Source organism: Aotus nancymaae, unplaced genomic scaffold, assembly GCF_030222135.1.
Source record: "Aotus nancymaae isolate 86718 unplaced genomic scaffold, 86718_ANA_hifiasm-v0.15.2.pri h1tg000108l, whole genome shotgun sequence".
Taxonomy (NCBI): Eukaryota; Metazoa; Chordata; class Mammalia; order Primates; family Aotidae; genus Aotus; species Aotus nancymaae.
Genome location: NW_026988523.1, coordinates 16,819,870 through 16,844,476, shown reverse-complemented (window position 1 = coordinate 16,844,476; position 24,607 = coordinate 16,819,870). Strand labels below are relative to the sequence as shown.

The 24,607-nt window shown below is 45.2% G+C and overlaps 1 long non-coding RNA gene across 3 annotated transcripts in view; it reads left to right on the top strand.

The window, feature by feature from the left end:
• The first annotated feature begins 5,085 nt into the window (after window positions 1-5,085).
• Window positions 5,086-24,607, top strand: part of LOC105711658 (uncharacterized) — a 61,744-nt gene continuing 42,222 nt past the window's right edge. For 2 of the 3 annotated variants that reach the window (XR_001106109.3, XR_001106107.3), the window contains exons 1-4: window positions 5,086-5,302; window positions 6,462-6,583; window positions 13,609-13,702; window positions 17,186-17,311. This is a non-coding gene — a long non-coding RNA (uncharacterized LOC105711658). Of the gene's footprint in view, window positions 5,303-6,461; window positions 6,584-13,608; window positions 13,703-15,622; window positions 15,873-17,185; window positions 17,312-24,607 lie in introns of those variants that run through there. The other variant, XR_010340459.1, reaches the window with a different exon arrangement.

Below are 24,607 nucleotides of genomic sequence, written 5' to 3'. Positions count from 1 at the left end.
GTCTGTTACTAAGTTCAATTTGTCTGTTCCATAGTCTTTTGTTATCAGCTCAAAGTGCTGGGCTAGCATTACCCTGTTAGGGTTGTGTTTCTGAAATTGTGGGCTTTTTTTTTTTTTTGAGTCAGAGTCTCGCTCTGTCACCCAGGCTGGAGTACAGTGGCGCCATATTGGCTCACTGCAACCTCCGCCTCCTAGATTCAAGAGATTCTCCTGCCTCAGCCTCCTGAGTAGCTGAGATTACAGGTGCACACCACCACGCCCAGCTAATTTTTGTATTTTTAGTAGAGATGTGGTTTCACCGTGTTGGTCAGGCTGGTCTCGAACTCCAGACCTCATGATGCTCCCACCTAGTCCACCCAAAGTGCTGGGATTACAGGCATGAGCCACTACACCCAGCCCTCTGCAAAAATTTTAATAAGTAACAGATACAAAGTTTCTGTTTTGTTGAGATGGGGTCTTACTCTGTCACTCAGGTTGGAGTACAGTAGAGTGATCTGGGCTCACTGCAACCTCTGCCTCCCAGGCTCAAGCAGTCCTCCCACCTCAGCCTCTGCAGTAGCTGAGAGTTAGGGCTTGTAGATACTAAGTTTAAAAAGGGAAAATACATAGTAAAAATATTAAGGCTGAAGTGAGCCATGCATGATCCATGATGCCACTGCACTCCAGCCTGGGAGACAGTGTGAGACCCTGTCTCAAACAACAGCGGCAGCAGCAACCAAGTAAAAATCATAGTAAGAAAATCCCAGTTTAAATAATGGTTTTGAGCCATACACTGAGGTTTAAAGATAACCAGCTGAATGAGAGGGAATTAAGGGAGAGCTGTTATTACCATGTGGCCTGCTTTCCTATTTAACCAATGGATATTAAAGGATCTCTTAGTCAAGTTACTGTAAGGTTTGTTCTCGCTGAGTTTAAAGCGAAGAAACTGAGGCCAGCACAAGAAGATCCAATGCAAAGGAATTTATTCAGGCTCCCGGGTGAGGTTCTGCGGTCTGACAGGAGGGGCCGGAGAAGTCGCGCGGACTCCTCTCAGACGTGGGGTTTTATAGGGAGTGAAACAGCTCGATTGGTTGTGGGAGAGCAGGACTGCTATTGGGTAAGTTACAAGCCTTGACCTAGGACTTGGCTCGTCGTTGGTTGAAATTACTCGGCTGCTATTGGTTGTTAAGACTTGGCTGCTATTGGTTGTTAAGACTTGACCACTATTGGTTAACAAGAGGCTATGGGTACAGCACCTTGTTTGCATACTGGGCTCTTTAAGGAAAGGTCAGGCCGTGCGAGCATGGGAGAAGGGAACAAGCCGGGGCATGTCTGAGCTTGCCCGAGCTCGTCCGGGCTTGTCCGAGCTTTTGAAAAAGAAGGGGTGGGGGTGTGCGTCTGAGCTCCCGGTGAGGCAACCGGCCTTACAGTTACTAGCAGGAGCTTCTGATTATGAAATTTCAATTACATCATTATCTTGCCAAGTGAAAAAGTAGGTGTTATAAGGGGTCAGTCTCATGATGTGGAGTCTTTTGATGTCTTAAGAAAAGCACGAAAACATCAACTCTCCTGGTTTGCAGTCTCAGTGTCTCCAGTCATAACATTAGGCAGCATGGTGGACTTCTTGTCTGGCCCATACATCAGGCATGACACGTGTTCCTTTCTGTCTTATTTCACTAGTATTAAAGAAAAAGAAACACTTGACGAACAGGGTTTGGGAAGGCTGTGAAGAGCGGGTTCACATGCTTGTGTACCTGATAACAAAAATGATCACAAAAGACTGCAAAAACCACAACCTTGCACAGAGGCCATCACAGTCTTACACACACACACACACACACACACACAAAATACTTCTGTCAAGACATCTGCCCAAAAATTGCTTGTCCAGCCTTGTACTGGCATCATCTTTTCTACTGATCTTTGTAGCAAGGATAATTATTTCAAAACAATTATGAATCCAGCTCATTTTTCCTTTAAACAATTTTGTCTTTCTTGACCTCTCTGAGTATGCACGTAGTTTACTATGGGATGCATATTCCCATTGCAATGCCTTACTCCTGAATAAATACCATTTTATTTTAGAGGCCCCCCTTCTGTTTGTTGTTTAGGTTGACAAGCGCTGAGATTGAAGAGCCGACAAAAGAAAGATGTTAGTCTGAATATGAACTCTCGAGTTCATATTCAACCAGTTCAGGCCTGGTTGCGTGTATCCCAAAACCTTACTTCATTCACTGTTGCAATGGCCAAACCACGGGCCTCCCATAAAGAATGGAGTCTTTAGGATCCAGTAAGAAGTTTATATAAGATTTGAAGCTGATAAAACCTAAAGTGACCTCTTCCAAAATCTATTAATCCATGGCCTCTGGAGTTTAGCCAGAGTCTTTGTTACTATTATTTCCTCTACCAGGAACACATAGGTACAACCTACATTGACCCAGCAGGAAACAGAGAACTACTCATTCATTCCACACGTATCTGTGAGTTACAGCCCAGGCACTTGGCGAGGTCCTGGGGAAACAACAATAAACAAGGTAAAGTTCTAGACCCCATACGGCCTCTTTTCTGATTTTAGTCAACAAGTCACTGATAGAGGCTAGAGAGAAGATGAATGGGGTCTGAAATGGCGCTTTAAAAATGTTAATTCAGCATAAAATCAGCCAGAAGGTTAGATATTCTCTTTTATATCTCATCTCAATCACTCAGTCCCATCTGTGGGCACAAATAGGCCTAGCACAGCTATAACAAGGGTTAAAGGGAAGGGGACATTATTTATCTGACCTTACATCTTTATCTTCAATAAAAACGGATTAATTATAATGCTGACACCGACTGTAGTGAGAAAATTTTCCCCAGAGAGTTCCCCAGTTGCAGCTACTGTTTATTAATAGATTTTCTATGGAGGAGAGAGTTTAGCTATAAAATTTGCAAATAAGACATTTCCCAGGGAGTGTTTCAGATTGGAAGTGAGTTACAGATGAATCTTAAAAACATCAGTATTTATTAATGGGAAGGCTGATGAAAGCCCCAACTCAGAGCAGCAGTAGCCAGAGAGGTAGCAGGGAAATCAGCAAGAGCTAGTGTTTTAGAGAAGAGTTTCCAGCAGTTAGTGTCTAACCGTGCAAGTGGAATAGAAAGGTCTCTAAACTACAGCTGAGAAAGTATTCTTTGGGCGTTAGCCAGTAGGAGTTCACTGATGACACAGAAAGAATAGTTTCAGCCAAGAGCTGGAAGGAAATCCTGGATGCCACAGCTGGAGGAGGAAGAGATGAGTGATGAGGCAGTAAGGGCAGGGAGGCTGACTCCATGAAGAACGACTACACTCCCTCCAAGCTGGCCGCCTTGCCGGTACTGCATCCTGCACAGCACTCGCTCCTGGAATACACACTCCTAGGCTCAAAATCCTTTGTGCTGCTGTTATCACCTGCACAACAAATGTCAATCTTAGCACAGACACCCCATCCTAGCCCAAACCTGGGTTACAATGATTTACATAACTCCGGTCTTTGCCAGTGGATTATTCTCTTTGGGAATTGTCCCTCCAGGGAATGTACCATTTCATATTTGGCATTACATGTCACCCCACCTCTACCCATCATGATATGGCACTCAACCCATGTGACTGAATGGAAAGTGACAGATGGAATGAATGAATGATACCAACACTGTCTTTGTAACAGTGGATTTCCGAGTCCCCAAATGGAAGTTGATGGTAATTTATAATTCTCCTTTGTGAAATGTTTCAGCAACTTAAAAGAAAGACTCTCTATATAAATCTAGCACTCCATTGTTGCTCAGTCACTATCAACCTGTTTTATTTTGGCGGTTTGAGTTACCTTAATGTTTCCTCATTATAAATTGCCAAGTTCAGTTGAGATCAAGATCTCTGACTGTGATCGGGTTCTGCTGGTGATCTGGAAGCACTGCCATTCAGCATGATACTGACACGTAACACATGTCCCATCCCCTGTCGGACCTCGGACTCCTGCACAGAATCCCCAGAACAATAATAGACTTTGCTTTGTGATTCCTCTGGCGACGCATTTATTTTAGTTCTTCTGGCAGAGCTGGAGACTTGCACGACTAATTCGCTCTGACGTTGTTTTCTAATTAGGTGTCTTGACGCAGCAGGCATTCCGGTCTCTTACATTTCTTTTGTTTCTCTAATGTGCCAGGAAGCTGTCTGCTTTTTAGCTGCCTCGTCGTTCAGAAATGTTACCTGCCTGTGAAATGAGGTAACACATGGAAGGCACCTGGCCCAGTCCGTGGCACCTGAGAGATCTTTGAGAAGTATTCATTCCGTTGCCCTGTTTCTTCTCTTTGCCTTCATACCTTCTGGCGCTGTAGTTAACCTCAAAGATAAAAATATTACCATTGTAAGGTTTACACTTTTCTTCATCCCAAAATAGAACTCAATAACTCTATAAGCAGATACTATATGGATTCAACATTTCATTTCCTCTTCTCATAGGGTACAAGTTAGGAATTTTTATTCTCTCTGCTTTTTAGAGAAAGAAACCTTAACTCTTCTCAAGTAACCAAGGTTGCAGAGTGGATCTATAAGGAACGTGGGACAAGAACCCGCATGCGCCTCTCTTCAGAAATCTTCATCCTCACCCCCTGCACCAGACTGTCTTCCACACACGGGCTCGCAGCGGCCAGCTGGGCCTCTGGAGAAGCCACCACCCTGTCCTATCCTGAAGGCGTTCCTCCAGGCAGAAGGGAAGTGTCCCTGACTCCAGCGGTAAGCACCGCACTCTGTGGCCCCGAGGGAATCCAGGCGCAGGGCTTGGTCCTTCCCCATCCCCTCCTCTGGGCTGCCCGCGTGGAGTCCCATCTGGAATGTGGAGGAAGAATTCCCTGCAGCAAACGCACAGCTCGACCCCCTCCCTCCCTGCAGGGCCTCCCTCACCAACTCCGTGCCCAATTTCAGCCCTGAGGGGCGCGAACAGCAGGTGCTCGGGCCGCCCTCGCCCTTGGTGTTCTGGGAGCCCATTGTCTAATTTTGCTCGGGCCTGGCCTGCTTCCTTTTTAGTCCTGGGCACGTGGGCAGAGTGCAAGCTAATTGGCAGGGCTGCTCCAAATCCCAAAGAACGCGGGCGCTGCCTGCTCGCCAGCGGGAAGGCCGTGTGCCCAGCTTGCGCCCTGCCGTTTTCCGAGGCCCGGGCGAGACCACCTGCCGGGCCAAGGCTTAGAGGGAAAATCAGGTCCTGACAGCCGGACAGGGACAACCCCCAGAGGAGGGAGACTCAGCTGCTCGCGACGCCTGGTCAGATGGAGGAGAATCAACCTGGGACGAGGCAGGGGCCCTAAAGGGACAGAGGTGAGCGCATCCCCCAGCCCCCGGCCAGGCAGAAGCCACGCGGACCCCCGGGTTGCTGGGCGACGATGGGGGGAAGAGGAGGCCGCCCCCAGCTCCGCAGCACCAGTGCCCTCACCTTGGGTAGACCGAAGCGTCGATCCCGCCTGCGGACGGCTGGGGGCGCTGCGCGTCAACCGAAGGCAGAGATGCTGGTCCGGGCGAGGCAGCCGCTCCCGGAGGAGAGGACTCCGCGGCGGGGGAAGCTCTGCACAGAGCGCGGAGGGGCCGCCTTTGCAGCCGGGTGTCCCTGCAGGTCTCCGCGGTGCCTCTGAAGTAGCCTGCAGTTACCCAGCGCTGAGCTAAGGGCTTTTCTTCACGGTGTCATTGAATGCTCACAGCCACCCTTTAAGGAAAACGATCTTGTAGTCATTATTTCACTAGAAATGGAAGCTCAGGGCCACCCCTAGCCCGTGGAGACATTCCCGGAGAGCGGTCGTGTGGCTGGCCTGGAACTTGGCAAATTCCGTCGGACAGAAGTCCATGCTCTTAACCATTAGGCCTCCCATACAAAGATACTTTGTGCGGGGACTTGAGCACGGAAACTCACAGATGACGAGTTTCTTAGTTTCGTCATCTCTGAAATGGGAATAATGATAATATTACTCCCATCTTGCAAGGCTTTGGGGAAGATTAGAGAGAATATAAAAAGGTCCCTGGAAGAGGTCCTTGTGGGTTAAGGTGTGGGGGCCGCCCCCAGCCCCTCTCCGGGCGGTCAGAGGGATGTGGGAAGACTGTGGAGCCCACGTTAACTGATGCTGTTTCTTTGAAATTAAACCTCCGTCAGAAAACATTGCATGACATCGAAATGGAAGAGATGTTGAGTCTGAATGTGAGGTCATAGATTTTGTTTCTATTTTTACCTTTATATTTTCTAAGTAAAAATAATATGTATCATGTTTTCTTATTATAATTGTGATATGTGATGATGTATCAATTGTGGAAAATACAGAAACTGTAAAAGAGGAACTGAGAAAATCCTTTGCTTCTCACTGTTCACAGATAACTGTGTTCAAATAATAATTTATGTTCAAATAATTCACAGATAACTACTGTTATAATAACTGTTCAAATAATAACTGCGTTCAAATAATTCACAGATAACTACTGTTCAAAATTTTAGATGACAACTCTGGAGGCTGATGTGGGAGGACTGCTTGAGCCCAAGAGTTCGAGGCTGCAGTGAACTATGACTGTACTACTGCGCTTCAGCTTAGATAACCAGCAAGATCCTGTCTCTAAAAAGTAAAGTAAAAATTTTAAAATATTTAATTAAAAATTATAATTAACAATAATGTATTGCATATCTCAGAACAATTACAATTATAGATTGACACATAAAATTTAAAAACTTTCACATGGTAAAAAAATACCATTAACAAAATCAAGAGACGATAAATTTAGGTAAAAGCATTTGCAACTGGATTATAGATAAAGAATTACAGTTAATATCTATCTATCAAATAGCTCTTCAAATTGAGAATCAAATAGCAATGTAATAGAAAAGTAAGTAAAATATACAAATAAGCAGTTTATGGAAAGCATTCCAAAGTATCTATAAACACGTGAAAATACTGGGTGCCCAGAAGAAGCCCTGTGCAGTGACTGGACTAGTTAAGCTGTTGTAGAGACAGACTGCCTAGTGATATAACCCTGGCTAAGTTATCAAGCAGTCTTGTGTGTCAGTTGCCTTATCTTACAAATGGGGATGATTATAGTATCTGTCCGAAGGGATTGTTGTAAGGATTGAGAGCTAATATATGTAAACTGCTCCATATAGAGCCTGGGCACACAGCCTGGCACAGGGCAAAGCATAATGTAAGTGCCTGCTAATGTTATGAATCAAGGAAGTGCAAATTAGAATACAACAGTGCAGTAGCACTTCTCACCCATCAGGTTGGTAAACATTAAAAGACTGATTGCGCTGGTGGTGGGGGTTCACAGAAAAGAGTTCACTGCTAGTGGAAACGTGGAATGTCACAGTCATTTTTGGAGTGCGTTCTGGCAACATCACTTAGCATTTTAAATCTATGACTACTTTGACTCATCAGTTCAATTCCTGGAAGTCTGTTCTATAGAAATAAAGCCACCAGTACAAGGATATTCATTGCAGCATTGCTTGTGGTGGCAAACATAAGAAACAAACTGAGAACTCATTGAAAGAGGAATGGGTAAAATCGTGGCACATTCTCAACCGTGTCATATTGGGCAGTATTTAAATAGAGCTTTACCAATGGACTTGGAGAGATTTTTACAAAATGTTTTTAAGTGATAGAAGCAAACTTCAGAGAATGTATGGGGAAAAAACCTTTTTGTAAAACAAATATGACAACCCCTAAGTACATGTATACATGTTTGTATATTGTTACATGAATAGGAGAATGCTAGAAAAACTACACACGGGGTTATTAACTGAGCACCTGACCTTACAAAAAAGTATGGAGAAAGAGACAGATAATCTGAAATCCCTCTACCTGGAGATAATCACCATAAATATTTTAGAGTTCATCATTCATACATCTCTTATGCATATTCACAATTTTATGTGGACAGAGTGAAGGCTGTTTTTAAAATCACAAATTCCTTTACATAGAAAGAAAATACAATAAATCTAGTTTCATTTGGGGGAGTAAATTCCAACAAAATCTCACATTGAGTGAGATTCTACCATGTGAGTAGAATTCTGGAGTGAAAGGAGATGCTGAGAAGTGCTGACTCCTGTCGGTTAACTACGTACATTTGAGCAAGTGATTTCAATTCTCTGGGCTCCCATTCCTCCCAGAAAATGAAGTTTAAGTAGATGAGTTATTAGCTTCCTTTCTGTTCCATCCAATACAGGAGTATTTGATGTTCCTATATTTTTAACTGTGAGAAAATCAGAATGATGTACAGGAGGGAAAACACAGGCTCTAGAATCAGCACCGAGGTGAAATACCAAGTTTGTTAGACTGAGCGTCCTTGGACTAGAGAGGTAAATTCTCTAATGAGGCTCTTTGCTTGAGAAATGGAGAACTAACAGTTGCATTACAGAACTTAAGGAATGACTGGAAAACATACATAAAGGATTAGCATAAATAATATAAATACACACACACTTCATGCTTTGTGTATATTTCCACATCAGTGCTTTATTTATATATATATGCACATATATACATGTGCGTATATTTGTAAATATACATAGCATATTTATATATAATTATATATTATCTAAGTTATATAATATATAATGTACAATGTTCATATATTATATGCATAGCAAGAAATATATGTAACATATATGTACATATGTCTATACATATGTAAATAAACATAGCAGCACTCTTTTGGATCTAATACTAATTAAGAGACAAAATACTTTTTAATAAACAGATTACAATAATAGACTTTATATGTAATTTCCAAAGGGCTGCTTTGTCACTTAAGGTGAAACGTAGTTTAAAAATAGGACACGAAACTCCCGGGGGTGAAAATAAGCAAGGACGAAACAGCAGAATAACTTTGCAGCTCTTTCAGTGGCTCATTCCTGAGCATGGTCTATTTCCTAAACAATTTACTAATGGAACGTTTCTATTTTGGAGATGCTTGTTGAAGTCCACCCAAACAGGTGCTACTGAGTAAAGCCTTCTGGGGTTTAAGCAAAATGAAAAGAGGCTATATTTTCTTCCCTGTGCAAATGCTTCACATTTTCCATCAAATCAAAAGGGAATAAAAAAGCTGTGAGTGAAATTTCATTAATCAGGACATTTTAGAAACACAGAACCTGTACTTTTGATGCCACACCATAAATAAAAATGCAGGAAACCATAGTTTCCAACTCAGGCCACCATCATTTTGTATCTTTGGGCTACATCTTCCCTGGGAAGAGTTATTTCATTTCTCAACAATTCTAACCCTTCTTTGAGGAATCCCAGTTACCACTGAGAACGAGTCCAAGAACTTCCTTCAATGTTAAGTCAGTGATCTAGTCAGATTCAGAAATATTCTTACAGAGTAAAACAATCATTAGAAAGTTTCAGGCTGGGTGCGGTGGCACATGCCTGTAATCCCAGCACTTTGGGAGGCCAAGGTGGGTGGATCACCTGAGGTGAGGATTTTGAGAACAATGTGGCCAACTTAGTGAAACTGTGTCTCTATTAAAAATACAAAAATTAGCCAGGCGTGGTGGCCCAGGCCTGAAATCCCAGCTACCTGGGAGGCTGAGACACAAGAATCGCTTGAACCATGTGTAAGGCTGGTCGCCTCGCCAGGAGCTCGGACACCCGCCCACCCTCACCGGGAGCTTGGACACCCCCCCGCCCCGCCGGGAGCTCGGACACCCCCCCATCCCTCGCCAGGAGCTCGGAAAAGAAGCCCCACCAGGACCTACCCGATAGTATTTTGTCCCATCTGGGCCCCACTCCCCGCCTAGCATTTGGTCCCATCCGGGCCCCACTCACCTTGGGCACAACCAATCAAACGCCTCCACTCCCTATAAAACCCCTCCACGTCTGAGAGGAGTCCATGCGACTTCTCCGGCCCCACCTGTCGGACTGCAGAACCTCACCCGGGAGCCGAATAAATTCACATTGGATCTTCTTGTGCTGGCCTCAGTTTCTTCCTTTTAAACTCGGCAAGAACCTAAGAACCCTTACACCATGGAGGCAGAGCAACCATGCTCGCTTGCAGCGAGCCAAGATGGTGCCACTGCACTCCAGCCTGGGTGACAGAGCAAGACTGTCTCAAAAAAGGAAAAAAGAAAGAAAGAGACGGGGGGCGGGATGGGAAGGAGGGAGGGAAAGAGAAAGGAAACAAAGAAGAAGAAAGAAGAAAGAAAAGAATGAAGAAATAAGAAAAGAAAGGAAGAAAGTAAGTAAGTTTCATCGTGCAGACTCCCTATTGGACCTCTAGCTTCATTGTATCATGAAAGATACAATTCTTTCAAAATTAGAAACACCAATTCCTTCAAAATTAGAAACCTTTCAAATGAAAGGTTTCTTCGAACTGGCTGAGTGGGAGAGTCATGGCTTGGGTAAAGACCAAAGAGGAAAATAAACAAAGAGGGTGGAAGAATTTGGGGAGTGATCTTTTCTCATGACATAAATTATATTATTTATTATGTACAGAAGACAGGAAGGTGTTGTCTGGGCCAAATCACTCTATCTCACCAGCTACCAGACTCAGAAGTAAAAAAAGCAGCATTCTATCCAGGAAGAGAGCTGCTCTGGCTGGCTTGGGACGATTTCTAGCCCCTGAAGAATTGTGTCTTAGGACGGCCTGCATGGGATTTGCTGTACTGGAATTCGGCTTTCTCTGATGAATTTCTCCTCTCTTGGTAGTCTCTTTTCGTCTTGTGCTCTGTTTTTAATTTGACCACCACCCTTTGGCACCGAATGAAAAGCTCCCTACTCATTCAACCAGGGGGTTGTTGCAAAGAAGAACAAACCATTTATTTGGTTTTAATTTATTTCCCTTCCTGAGCCAAATACTAAATTGAAATGACATTGAAAGTATCAATCTAAAGGATGAGAAAGAGAATTCAAGGGATTTGCTCCATTTGGAAAAGGCATGTCATTACCGCAAAGTCTAAGGGCAAGCAGAGCTATGGCGAGCCCCAAGCAGGTAACCGGGTGATGAAAACCTTTTCAGTTAGACTTCTAGCTTTGCTGTGTTTTAAATTTGCAATAGTATAGCTGACTTGTGCATTTATAATTTAAACATTTATATTATAATTTATATATTGTTAAAAGTTATAATTTATACATTGTTTCAGAGTGCATTCATTACCTAATTTGATTCTCAAAGTAACATAATGATAGAGATACCATCATTATCTCCATTTTACAGATAAGAAGACCAATGCTCTGAGAAAGCAAATGATGATTTTTTAACTCAGGTTTTCCACGTAACCAGAGGCAGAGATTGAAATCGAGCTTAGGTGTTCTGCCTTTTTCATTCCTTGTTCTTACTGTTGCTTTTTAAAGAACTAAAACTCTGGAGTCCTTGAACTGAAAGAGATCTTAGAGATGTTTGAGGTCAGCATTTGCTAGTTCTGCAGGATGTGAGCACATGCTTCAACAATACAAAGTTTAGGCAACGCCAGATGAAAGGATGTCAATAGATTTCTTGACTACAGAATGTCCCAGGGCCTTCCGGGACTTCTTTTTGGAGAGCATCCATCTAAGAACCACGGCCTTGGCTCCCAGGCCACTGAGCTGACTTTGTAGTCTTTTGTGTGAGCCCCAGATCTAGGAGAACTAGGGCAACACTATAGTTTTAGACAAAATGATTGGAAGTAGTGGGAGTTTCTCTGGCTCTTGAGCCCCTCCTGGTTTCTGGGCTCGTCAACCTGGGGCTCCTCAATTAACACAGGCTGCTGCCCAGCAGCCCTGCTGGAGAGCCTCATCCCTGCCTTCCAGGTGTCCTCACCCACCTCCACTTGCATCTCATCCCCAGAATTCCAGGCTCACAGTGAGAACTTTCAGAGGACAGACTCTGGATTGGCCAGATTTACATCTGGACTCTTGTGCTCACAATCTGTGTGAGCTAGCATCTCTGTGTGTCAGTTTCCCCCTCTGAAAGCGGAGCTAATTATCATATCAATCTCATAGAATATTGTAAAGATTGAATTAGGTCATGCCTGGAGAGCATCAAGTTTATCGCCTGATCTCTAGTAAGTGTTCAAAAAACTCATACTATTTTTACTACCATCTTAATTTGGATACTAGGTATTACCAAAAGACATGTAGGCGGTCTTCCGCGCACTCCTCTAGATATGCCAAGCAGACCCCTGCAGAATTGCCATTATCGAGTGGTGGCTTTGAGGTCACGCCCTCTGCATGCTCATAGGATGCCATAGGCTTTAAAAAAATAGTGATTATACCTCCCTTGGGGACAGTCCTACAGTTGTGCGTTTTAGGGTGACTTTCTCATGAGACATTCCTTTTAGAATCGAGCTCTAGAAAAAGTTAGAAAAAGTATTTAGTATCTCCTCATGACCCTGATTGTGGTTCTCTGTTCATTTTGGCTTAGAGCCAAAAATTTTGTCTCAAATTATTTTTATTTCCCTCCTCACTTTAGTCCTTTTTCTCTTTTGATTTGTGCTTTGCATATTCTTGGTTTGTTTTTCATAGCATGCTTTAAAATTTTTTCTTTCTTTCTTTTCTTTCCTTTCCTTTTTTTTTTTTTTTGTTGAGATAAGGTCTTGTTCTGTCACCCAGGCTGGAGTACAGTGGCACAATCATAGCTCATGGTAACCTTGAACTCCTGGGTTCAAGTGATCCTCCCGCTTCAGCCTTCCACTAGGACTACAGGTGCACACCACCATGCTTGATTATTTTCTTAAATTTTGTAACAATGGGGTCTTACTATGTTGTCCAGGCTGGTCTCAAATTCCTGGGTTCAAGTGGTCCTCCCACTGTGGCCTTCTAAAGTGCTGGTATTCCAGGCATGAGCCACTGCACCTGGCCATAACATTTTGTTTCCAATGTCTTTATTCTGAAGTTCATTTAAAAAAAAAATAGAGATAGTGTCTTGCAATATTGCCCAGGCTGGGCTTGAGTTCCTGGGTTTAAGGTATCTACTTGCTTCACCCTCCTGAGTAGCTGGGACTACAGGCACACACCACAGCACCCAGTTGAGACTATTGTTTTGTTTTGTTTTGTTTTTTGACACAGGGTCTTGCTCTGTTGTCCAGGCTGGAGTGCAGTGGTGCAATCATAGCTCACTGCAACCTCACACTGGGCTCGGGTGATCCTTCCACCTCAGCCTTCCATGAGCTGGAACCACAGGTACTTGCCACCATGCCCAGCTAATTTTTGTAGTTTTTCTGGAGATAGGGTCTCCCTATGTTGTCCAGGCTGGTCTTGAATTCCTGGACTCAAGCAATCCTCCCACCTCAGCCTCTCAAAGTGCTTATAGGTGTGAGCTACCATGCCTGGCTGCAACTGCAATTGGTATTTTTGTAAGACATTTAAAAGTTTTGGAGAAATATTGCACACACACACACGCACACACACATACACATAAATATCCCAGTTAGATAAGCTGAGTATCAAACCAAAGTTACTATAGTGGATAAATATCTACTACCATTTGTGTGGCATGTCTTAAGTAATACTCTTTAGAGGTTTATACATTTCTCTACACTGTACTGTATACCCACTTATAATTCTTCAAAAATTAAGGGTTCACAGAGGTGTCATAGCACAATTTAATAAGACCTGCCATTTCTTGAGTATTTATTGTGTGCCCAGAGAGAGACTGACATGGCTTTTCTCTATTTCTCATAGCATTTCAGCAAAATGAGTAATATTATCTCCATCTTAAGCAAGGGAAAACTGAAGCCCAGAGAAGGTAAACATCTTCATTGAATTCATCCAGCTGGTAAGTGATGGGTCTGAGATGTAAGTCCTGGAATGTCTAATTCTTCGTCCAGGACCTTTTCAGTGTATCATGCTTCCTCTTACACAGATCTTCTCAGGCTGGTAATGGCTATTACACACATTTCTCCTGCTGAGGCTACTTTCTTCCCATTAGCTGATGTGCTGGTTTTAAAAGATGTCTACAAATTCTTTAATTTTCCTCCCTTTAAGAGGTGGAGCTTAATTCTTCACTTGAATATGGCTTGAAATTAGCAACTCACTTTCAACAAATAGAACATCGTGGAAGAGACTGACTTCTGAGACTCAGGCATAAAGGCATGGAGGCTTCCCTTTTGCTTGCTCTCTCTTGGATCACTTGCTCTGAGGGAAGCCAGCTATCTTGTCACAAAGACCCTCAAGTGGCCTTATGGAGAGGACCTAGTGCTGAGGATAACCAGTGAGAAACTCTCAGCAGACACATGAGTGAGCCACCTTGGAGGTGTATTCTCCAGCCCCAGTCAAGCCTTTGGATGACAGCAGCCCTGGCCAATATCTTGACATCAACCTCGTTAGAGGCCCTGAGCCAGAACTACCCAGCTAAGCTGCTCTCAAATTCCTGACCCCCAGGGACTATGGGATGATACATGTTTGTTATTTTAAGCTGCTAAGCTTTGGGGATAATTTGTTATGCAGCAACAGGTAACTAATACAGATTCTATATCATGCAGATACAGAATTTAAGGCACTGCAGATTATAGAATTTAAAGCATTACTCCAGGAACTTGTATGAGCTCCAGACAGTGATCAGAGTTCTCTTACAGGATGCACTGGCTCTTCCTGTAGCTACTCCAGCTGTCCTTGTTCCTGTGAAGTTAGTTCTCTTTTCCAGAGGATGAGGCTGTAAATCCAGCTCTTAAGCATCTGCAGGCGAGTGGCCCTTTGCCTTGTTGTCCAGTAGCTAACCCAGAAGGTTCACACTTTAAGCAATCTTGAAGAGCTGCAGTTGGGAGTAACTGCTGGGACGTTCAATGCAGAGCAGACCCTGGGTGAAAGACTTGCCAAATCTCGCTTAGGCTCCTGATGTTTGAGACAGATGACAGCCCCAAGAACTTGTTAGTGTAACCCATTTACAGATCCTCCACATTCTATCCCAGCATGAAATTGTATTATAAGAAATCAAAGTACCTGGAATATGTTATATCATACTCATTAGAGTCTTCATAATTATAGGAGTCTCCTTTTGAAACAATGTTTCTGTCACTTCCAAAAATCCTGCTTGAAAATGTCCTTGATTCACAATTCAGCTAATATATATTTAATGCTTGTTAGATACCAAGTGGTAATCTAGGACTGGGGCATACAGCAATGAACCAAACAGACAAAATCCCTGCCCTCATGAGGCTTATAATCTAGTGAGGGAGACATTTAGCAAGCAGGCAGACACATAAGTAATGGACTTGGTTGAGTGGAGTGTAAATGCAATGGAGAGAAATAAAGGAAGGCAGTGTGTGTTTCGAGTGTGGTGCTAGGAGCGGGTGCTGACGGGGCAGGGCGGGGGCGTGTGCGGGAGGCAGGATGGCTGCTCTGAGGGGACACGTGGGCAGAGAGGTGAATGTGGAGCAGCTCTGAGGAACATGCAGGAGATGGGCGAGTCCTGTGACAGAGTCAATGTGGCCTGTTTGAGGAACAGCTAAATGACATTTTAGGACAGGGGTGTCCAATCTTTTGGCTTCCCTGGGCTACGCTGCAAGAAGAATTGTCTTGAGCCACACATAATATACACGATCACTAACAATAGCTGACAAGCTTTAAAAATCACCAAAAAACTCTCACAATGTTTTAAGAAAGTTTACAAATTTGTGTTGCGCTGCATTCAAAGCCGTACTGGGCTGCATGTGACCTGTGAGCTGTAGGTTAGACAAGCTTGTTTTAGGAATTTTTTTTTTTTTTTTGAGACAGTCTTGCTGTATCACCGAGGCTGGAGTACAGTGGCGCTGTCTCAGCTGATTGCAATCTCCTCCCAGGTTCAAGCAATTCTCCTGCCTCAGCCTCCCGAGTAGCTGGGACTACAGGTGCTCACCACCCCCGGCTAATTGCTTTAGGATTTCATTATAAGGATTCACACACCAAATCACTCCTGAGTTAGAGAGTTTTGGGAAACTGTCTCTGCAGACCGATGTGTGATCTTTTGGGTGAGTACATGAAAACCATGTGCCTGCAATGTCTCCCCTTTTGCCTAGGCTTCCAGGAAGCTCAGAGCCAAAATCTGTGCCTGCTGTTGGGGGGTAATCAATTTACCTCAGGGGTCTGGGAGCAGCTCCCACTCTGCTTCTTTACAGAAAGAAATGATGGAATAAATGTTTCTTTCTCCAGACTTTCTCCTTGAGTTGACTTGGAAGGGGCAGAAGAATTAAGCTTTTGGTTGTCATTAAACAGGTTTGCCATTTCAAACGAGGAAGTTGTAACCAGTGGCAGATGTCATTACCTTGCTGTTGGTTCACTGCAGAAACATTTATTAACTGCCTTCTTGATTCCAGGGGCTGGGTGGGGACCTGGTTCTTGCCCTCTAGAATGTGTTCCCTCACATTCTTGAATGCAGTGTAATAAAAAAATCAAATAATTGGCCAGCCACGGTGGCTCACGCCTGTAATCCCAGCATTTTGGGAGGCAGAGGTGGGCAGATCATGAGATCAGGTTCGAGGCCAGCGAGGCCAACATGGTGAAACTCTCTCTCTACTAAAAATACAAAATTAACTGAGTGTGGAGGCCGGCACCTGTAGTCCCAGCTACTCAGGAGGCTGAGGCAGGAGAATTGCTTGAACCTGGGAGGCGGAGGTTGCAGTGAGCCAAGATTGCACCATTGCACTCCAGCCTGGGCAACACAGAGAGACTCCATCTCAAAAAAAAATAATAATAATAATTACAAATATCTGCTGTACACTGGCACAGAAGGGGAGCCCAAAGAGAGTGACAGCTGGTCCTGGGAGGTTTTGATGGAGGGGGAGGGGACTGGTGCATGGAATCTTCTTCTGTCCTCGTGGTAGGAGAAAGGCCACATCAGCCCCTACACACGGCACCCATCTGAGGACGGTGGTGACCAGCTTTCTAGCCAGCCCTCCCCACCTTCCAGAATCCATTCCAGCCCCAGGGTACCCGGGGCTGAGCTATGCAGCAAGAGTTTTCCAGACAGAAAGAAAAAACAGGTTAAAAATATCTGAGCCCCACACGTCCTATTTTTAATTGATTTGCACACAGACTCTTCAATCACAGCATTAATATTTAATTGTCCTGTCAGGTCAGATCCTTCCCAGTCAGACAGTTAAAAATGGCTTGGGACAGAGGAGGAAATGAAGGGCTGGGGTGGCATGAAATGAGGAAGGTGGGGCGCCTGCTCGGAGGGGATTTGGATGTGAGGGACAGGAGGAGCAGACCCTGGCTCTAGGGTCCTGGGAGAAAGAATATCTCACTTGCTTTCTCTCTGCCCCCGTCCCTTCATTACACACAGGTGAAAGCACAACGGCATTTCCCCGAAAAGCCATTAAAGAAACCACGTAAGAGTTTAAACACCACCACGGTCCGTGGAGACAACGAGGTGCTTCTTCGAGGAGACGCCAAGAGGCTGGTGTCTGGGGTGAGTCCAGAGGAAGGGGCCTTCATACCCTCAGTGCTGTAAGTTTCCGAGGGGCCGACTGGTGTTTTGACTTTGGGCCCAGCCCAGCCCACCCAGGTGAGACCTGATTTACATGCAAGTTTCTTCTTCGAGATGGGAACTATTTTGAGTAAAAGCACTTTCGGAGACAGCCAATAAATGTCTCGATGTGACTCATTCAAACAGGCTATTAATAGACAGGAGTTGAGAGGGACAGGAGAACTCAGTTTCATTCCGTTTCAGCTTCTTGCTTTATTTGTTCTTCCTTTTTAAAAACAGAAATCAAGAAGTCAGGTTTGTCTTGTCGGGTTTGAGTGGGGTGGGGAGGAAGGCCTTGTCGGCTGAGCAGCCACTACCTCCTCCTCTTCTCCCGGGGTCCAGAGAGGGAAGAGCCGGCGGCACACTCGCCTTGGAGGAGTCTTTTCTGTTCACTGCTGATTCCTTTGCTGAAGAAAAAGCCTAACAAGCCTGGATAGTCACAGGAAATCATGTGGAGGTGATGTCTCAGTACCTTTGAGGTCTGAGGAAAATCTTGGAGTCCTGTTCAGTATCCCATTCGCCTCTCTGTGTGTCTTCTCGGTTTGGTGCAGTGATTCTCACTGGGGAGGCATCTGTGGGGGTGAATTTGGTTGTCTTAATGGTTGAGTTGGTATGGTCTCGCCATTTAATGGAAAAAGTCAGAAATGCTAGACGGCCTGCAATGCTCTGGTGGCGGCTCACAACGAAGAACTGCTCCAGTCCCACATGAGGGCTGGGCGCCCCTGTGCGTTCTTGAGTGGAGAACGTGTTCCAAATAATCTGAGCCTAAAATCACACTCCATTTGACTCATGGCCATGGAGTATTAGGTGCATATTTTTACATGCATGAAGCTTTTCCAGGAATGCAGCTGTTGCGAGAATCACGGATAAACTTGATCTTGTGTTGTTCACCTTTTGGAAAAATCACATCCCTAATGCCAATGCCACTTGTGGTTTTTGAGTCACCGAAACCACACACACCTGTGCCAATCTGCATTTGCAGCTGTCAGGTTTGCGGTGCTGCTATTTCTGCACACAAGCATCTGACTGTTTCATGCTGGCTGCTAAGGTAGTTGCCCCAAACTTTAACATACTGAAACACATGTGATGTCATCATAAGCGACTTTTATTTCTCTTTTATATTTCAATTAGGGAATTGTACTGATTTTTAAAATTGTGTGTGTGGCTGGGTAATGCGATTTTAATTTCAGGGGTGTAAAGGTGATGCACAGAATATTTGTTAGGCACTGGGTCTGATCAAGGTCCTAAACCAGGATTGAAATAACTGGTGTGGGTGGTTTTCGTTGTTTTGTTTTTTCTTTTTCTTCTGAGACAGTCTCGCTCTATTGCCCAAGCTGGAGTGCAGTGGTGCAATCTCGGCTCACTGCATCCTCCGCCTCCCAGGTTCAAGTAATTCTCCTGCCTCAGCCTTCCGAGTAGCTGGGATTACAGGCATGTGCCACACCTGGCTAACTTTCTTATTTTGAGTAGCGATTGAGTTTCACCCTGTTGGCTAGGATGGTCTCTAGCTCCTGAGCTCAAGTGATCTACCCACCTGGGCCTCCCAAAATGCAGGGATTACAGTCATGAGCCACCGCGCCCGGCCTATGTGTGGTTTTTTTTTTTTTTTTTTTTTTTAAGACAGAGTCTCTCTCCATTGCCAGGCGCCAGGCTGGAATGCAATGGCGAGATCTTGGCTCACTGCACCTCCGCCTCCTGGGTTCAAGCAATTCTCCTGCCTCAGCCTCCCAAAGTAGCTGGGACTACAGGTGCATGCCACCACACCCAGCTAATTTTTGTATTTTAGTAGAGACAGGGTTTCACCATGTTGGCCAGGATGGTCTCGATCTCTTGACCTTGTGATCCGCCCACCTCCACCTCCCAAAGTACTGGGATTACAGGCGTGAGCCACCGTGTCCGGCCTAGCTGTGGGTTTTTAAGTGCCACAAACTCCTGAGAGAAGAGCCAGGCAGGAGGTTCACCCACAGTTGGACTCCCTGAGTCATGTTGTACTCAGAGGTGCAAATGCTTCAAATAAGCTTCAGGGCAGTTTTGAGAACAGAGTTGTCTGCAAGAATCAGTCAGTTTACAGAGAAGGGTGAAGGGTTAGAAAAGCAACAGGTCAAGGGCTGCGGCAGGTTCACCAGCCCTCAGATCACTGGGCACAGCCGGGCTGTGACAAACTGACTCGGCGCCTGCTGACCGCTGCCCTGCAGGACTGTGGACATGGTGTTGCTAGAGCTTCCACTTTTACGGTGGATGCTGGAAGCCGGAAATCTGACACGTTGGCAACTGCGTTTGTTAAGATAAGCCCCTGCTGCTCTGCCAACAATACAGTGGCTTAAAGGGACCAGGACAGGGGTGTCTTTAGCATGGCATGTCTTGGTCATAATATGAAAGGTCATGATCATGACTGGGTCACCGCCTGCCCAGATGTCAGCCTGGAGAAGACAGGAAAGGGTGGTGAGTGGGGCGCGCGCAGCTTTGTGAAAGCCCAGCTTTGGAAGTGGCCCTCCTCAGCTTCACGCGTGTTGCATGACTGGTGAGGAAATGTCATCCTTAGCCGGGCAGCCGCTGCCTGGCTACAGGTCTGATGGTCTCTGCCAGAGTGCCTAATTCAAACCTTTAAAATGTATCACGTGGGCCCATCCTGTGCTGACTGTGGGGCTGGACTTGGCTGAAGGGCCGCTGGTCCTGGCCTGCTGGAGTTTCAGTCCCACACGTGGAGAAAGGATTCCGAACTGAAGACTGGGAGGAAGGCAAGCGGGCAGGGTGTTTAAGCTGGTGGAGGAGTGGCTTCCTCAGAGCCAACACTCAGAGTAGGGACAGCTGGGAGGATAAGGAGCCTAGACCTCAAATGCAGACAGGGAGTTTCTGCCCAGGTTCGCTGTCCCACCGCAGGAAACCTTTCCTCGGCCAGGTGAGGGGCTCATGGTCTACACCTCCCTGACACGCCTACGTACCTCCTAGGACAGCGCTCGTCACACTCACTGTTTTGCTCACCTATGTTGCTTTTCCTACCTAGACTGCAATCCGATTCTGCTCACGGCTGTATCCTCAGGGTCTTGCAGAGTAATTGGTATATGGTAGGTCCTCAAAAAGTACTTGATGAACGACCGAAAGAATCCTATGAACAGTAGAAAACAAATGACTATTTTTGAGTCAGTGCGGGGCACAATCACAGTGCTTTGTTAAGAAGATTTATCTGGTTCCCATGTGCAGAAGACCAGAGTAGGCAGCAAAAAGACAGGCAGGGTTGCCTATGAAATCCTTTGCAAGTGAGAGAGGAGAGATCCTGCCAGAAAGAATGGGCTCAGAAAGTGTGATGGATTGGGGGGTTCCGGTTGGGGAAGGGGAATCAGAGACCCTGGCTCTGGGACGTTTCAGAGCACATCTAGTCAGGTGCTGACAGTTAGCTGCAGTACCCGTGGCTGAGAGAAGGCTGGCCATTAGGAGGCAGCTGTGAGCGGTAAGCCCTCTTGGTGCTCTGTGCCACTACTTTAATTAGAATAGAAATTGTAGGAGGGGCTTTCTGAATGACGGAGCATTTATCAAGGGCTTTGAGGCAAGAGGAAAATGAATGTTCTAGAAAAGCATGTCAGCTTCTTTAATTTTCCAAAAATATAGTAAAATCCAATACAATTTTTTTTTTTTAAGATGGAGTCTTTCTCTGTTGCCCAGACTGGAGTACAATGGCACGAACTCGCTCACTGCAACCTCCACTTCCCTGGTTCGAGCAATTCTCCCACCTCAGCCTCTCGAGTAGCTGGGACTACAGGTGCCCACCACCACACTCGGCTAATTATTGTATTTTTAGTAGAGATTGGGTTTCACCATGTTGGCTAGGATGGTTTTGATCTCCTGACCTCATGATCCGCCCATCTTGGCTTCCCAAAGTGTTGGGATTCCAGGCATGAGCCACCACACCTGGCCTCAAATCAATATTTTTATGAGTGAAAGGATACAAGAAGAAATGGCTTGCTGGCTACGGTTGTACTAGATGATTTGGGAAAATGATCGGGAAGACAATTGAGGTTCTTCTCAAGTTAGGTTTCGTTCACCATATCAGGCTTAGCCCATCAAAGAAAGCCATTATCTGTGAGGAACAGAGTTCCTGTGGAGAGGTGGCAGAGGGTTCAGGGAGCAGTTGAGTCACTCGCTACCTGAGCCAGTGATCTAAGGCATATCACACAGGTGCTGCACCTCCAGCCTCGTATCCAACCTGCTGACCTTGAGAGTCATGCCAGCCAGACTCCAAAGACTTCTGCAGCCCCAGGGGCCAGTGCACAGTGCCCACTGAAACAGCAGTAGTTTCAGCCTCAAAGACACTAACCTGAAATATTCCCTACTAAAGTCAAGTGGGTTTCAAGAAACTTCAAGGAGCAATGATGTCCCTTTTCGTAGCTCCCAGGATCAATTAGAAATAATAAAATTTGGGGGCCCAAGAATTAAAAATTGAGATGGATCTAAAGTACTTCATCTCAAATATCTCATCTTCCAAAGAAGATGATCCAAATTACCCGACTCTAAGTGACACTAAAAAATGTACTTTGAGAAAGAGATTGGATTCCTTTGCTAAACTTAGGTCCAGTGTTTCTGAAATGACTAAGAACCAGAAAGATAAAATATCCAAGGCTGGGCGTGGTGGCTCACACCTGTGATCCCAGGACTTTGGGAGCCTGTGGCGGGCAGATCACGAGGTCAAGAGATCGAGACCATCCTGGACAAAATAGTGAAACCCTGTCTCTACTAAAAATATAAAAAACTAGCTGGGTGTGGTGGTGTGCACCTGTAGTCCCAGCTACTTGGGAGGCTGAGACAGGGGATTCGCTTGAACCCAGGAGGCTGAGGTTGCAGTGAACTGCGATTGCGACACTGTACTCCAGCCTGGTGACTAAGAGAGACTCTGTCTCAAAAAAAAAAAAAAAAAAAAAAAAAATCCAAGCTTACCTCATGAACTAATCAATCAAGGAAACAGACATTTCCATTTTCCAAGATAAATTAGCAAGCCCCGAAATGTAAACTTCTGAGAAATATCAGAATGCCCTATTTGGAAGGGACTTTTAAAGATGAATTTAGCCCAACATACTTTACAGATGAAGAAACTGAGCCCCAGAGAAGAGGCTAGTGTAAGACAAAAAGTACATATACAGAGCTTACCTCCTCCTCTGCCGAATGAGGAAGGCTGGACATGACTACAATGTGTCCCAACAGGGCACCTGGCTGCCTGGGACATGTGCATGGCTGATGTGGTGGGATCTGTGGTTTTTGTTTTTCCCCAGCTTCTCTTCCTTTGGGGGAACACTCCTCTCTTTCTCTTAAGTCTGTCAGTCATGATGCTGTCCATCATGGGAAGGCATATGACCCAGGCTGGCCAATCGTTGCAGAGATTGATCTGGGGTGGGCATGTGATCTAACCAGAACCAATCAAAATCCTCTCCTGGTTTTTTTTTTTTTTTTTTTTTTTTTTTTGGCAGAGTCTCACTCTGTCACATAGGGTGCTGTGATCTCTGCTCACTGCAACCTCCACCTCCTGGTTTAAAGCAATTCTCCTGCCTCAGCCTCCCAAGTAGCTGGGATTACAGGTGCACACCACCATACCTGGCTAATTTTTATATTTTCAGTAGAGATGGGATTCCACTACATTGGCCAGGCTGGTCTTGAACTCCTGACCTCAAGTTACCTGCCTGCCTCAGCCTCCCAAAGTGTTGGGATTACAGGCATGAGCCACCACACCTGACCCTCTCCTGGGATTTTTATAGGAATGTTATATGGGTGCTTCCAACACTGTGAGGGCCATGCAAACCTGTTCCCTTGGTTGCAAAGAGGGAACTGTTTAAATAGGAGAGAATGAGGTTACTTCAGAAGGAAGTAAACCTAAGATTAGAGAGAGATAGATTTAAATAGAGACATACACACGTGTACATAGAAACATAGAAAAATAGCAAGAACCATATCCTACACCTGCTTTCTTTTTTGGCTTGAGGAGTCTGAAGTTTCTGTTGCTTGCAAACAAAAAGACTGAGGTTAATGTGGTGGAGATGTGAAGTCCCCGTGACTTTGTTAATGATCTAAAGGAGATAAGTTTATGGCAGAAGGGAAAGAAGAAAGAAAAGCTAGGTGGTCCTCTGCCACTTTCCTGTAAATCTGATTAAACGCATTTTTCAGACAGAATGTTGGGCCACTTCCAACAAGCCACATGGTTCCCTGAAAACTCCACACGGTCCTCTGCCTTTGCAAATGCCATCCTCTGTGTTCTTAGGATCGTCTGCCCCTTCCCTTTTATGTTTCTTTTCTGGTTAACTCTTCTTCAACCTTCAAAGCATTGTGTGAGTCATTCATTCATTCATTTCATTCATTTTGTAGCAAGAATTTGTTGATTCAAAGGCTGCCTTAGGAGCTAGGGATATGACAAGGAAGATGACATTTATTTATTCATTCAACAGATATTTCTTGAATGCCTGGTATGTACAAGAGGAGGGAATCTGGTGGTGAGTGAGCAAGATAAGGTCCCTGCCCAGCGGGGGTTATTCTACTGGGAGATGAAAGAATAATTTAGGAGTGGGATGTGTATTCTGCAACTTATCTCAATCCTCCTCAATAGCTACTTCTTGCATATTTAATGAAACTATGATAAAGGTGAGGAGAGAGACTGTGTTCTTCATCTCCTGTCTCCACAAGTGGCACAGGCCCAAGGAAAGGGGGCCTGGTTTGAGTCCAGAAGGGCTTCGTTAGTCATATAGGATACTGCCCAGTTTTGGCAGGGAGGAGGGGCTGCTTGTGGGAGGAGGGACTGTGCTTCCTGGAAGCCTGATGGACTCCTCTCCAGCAGTGGATGGGAAGAGGAATTTCATGAGCTTTTAAAAAAGACAATAAAGAAGGTCCAAAGACCTGGCCATCTGGACTTCTGCTCTTAATGAGAAAGTAAGCCTGGCTCCAGGAAACAGCTGGTTAAACTTTGAAGAGAAGCAAAGGACGTTTAATTTCCACTGAAAACTGGTGGGCTCCATGGGCAAGCCTGTGACAGTCAGTGCCCCTTAATGAGGCTGCCATGGACCATGGACTTCTCCAGCTCAGGAAGAGGGAAGTCAGTGGACCAGGGAGGTAGGTTCAGGGCAGGGCAAATCGCTGGAGGCCCTGAGAGGTGAGTCCCTGGGTGCAGAAATGGGGCCAAGACTCCTATGGCCAGGAGACCTCTGTTGCTCTTAGAACCGGAACTGAAGGAACTGTGGAGATCATCTGGCCCAACCCCTTTATTAG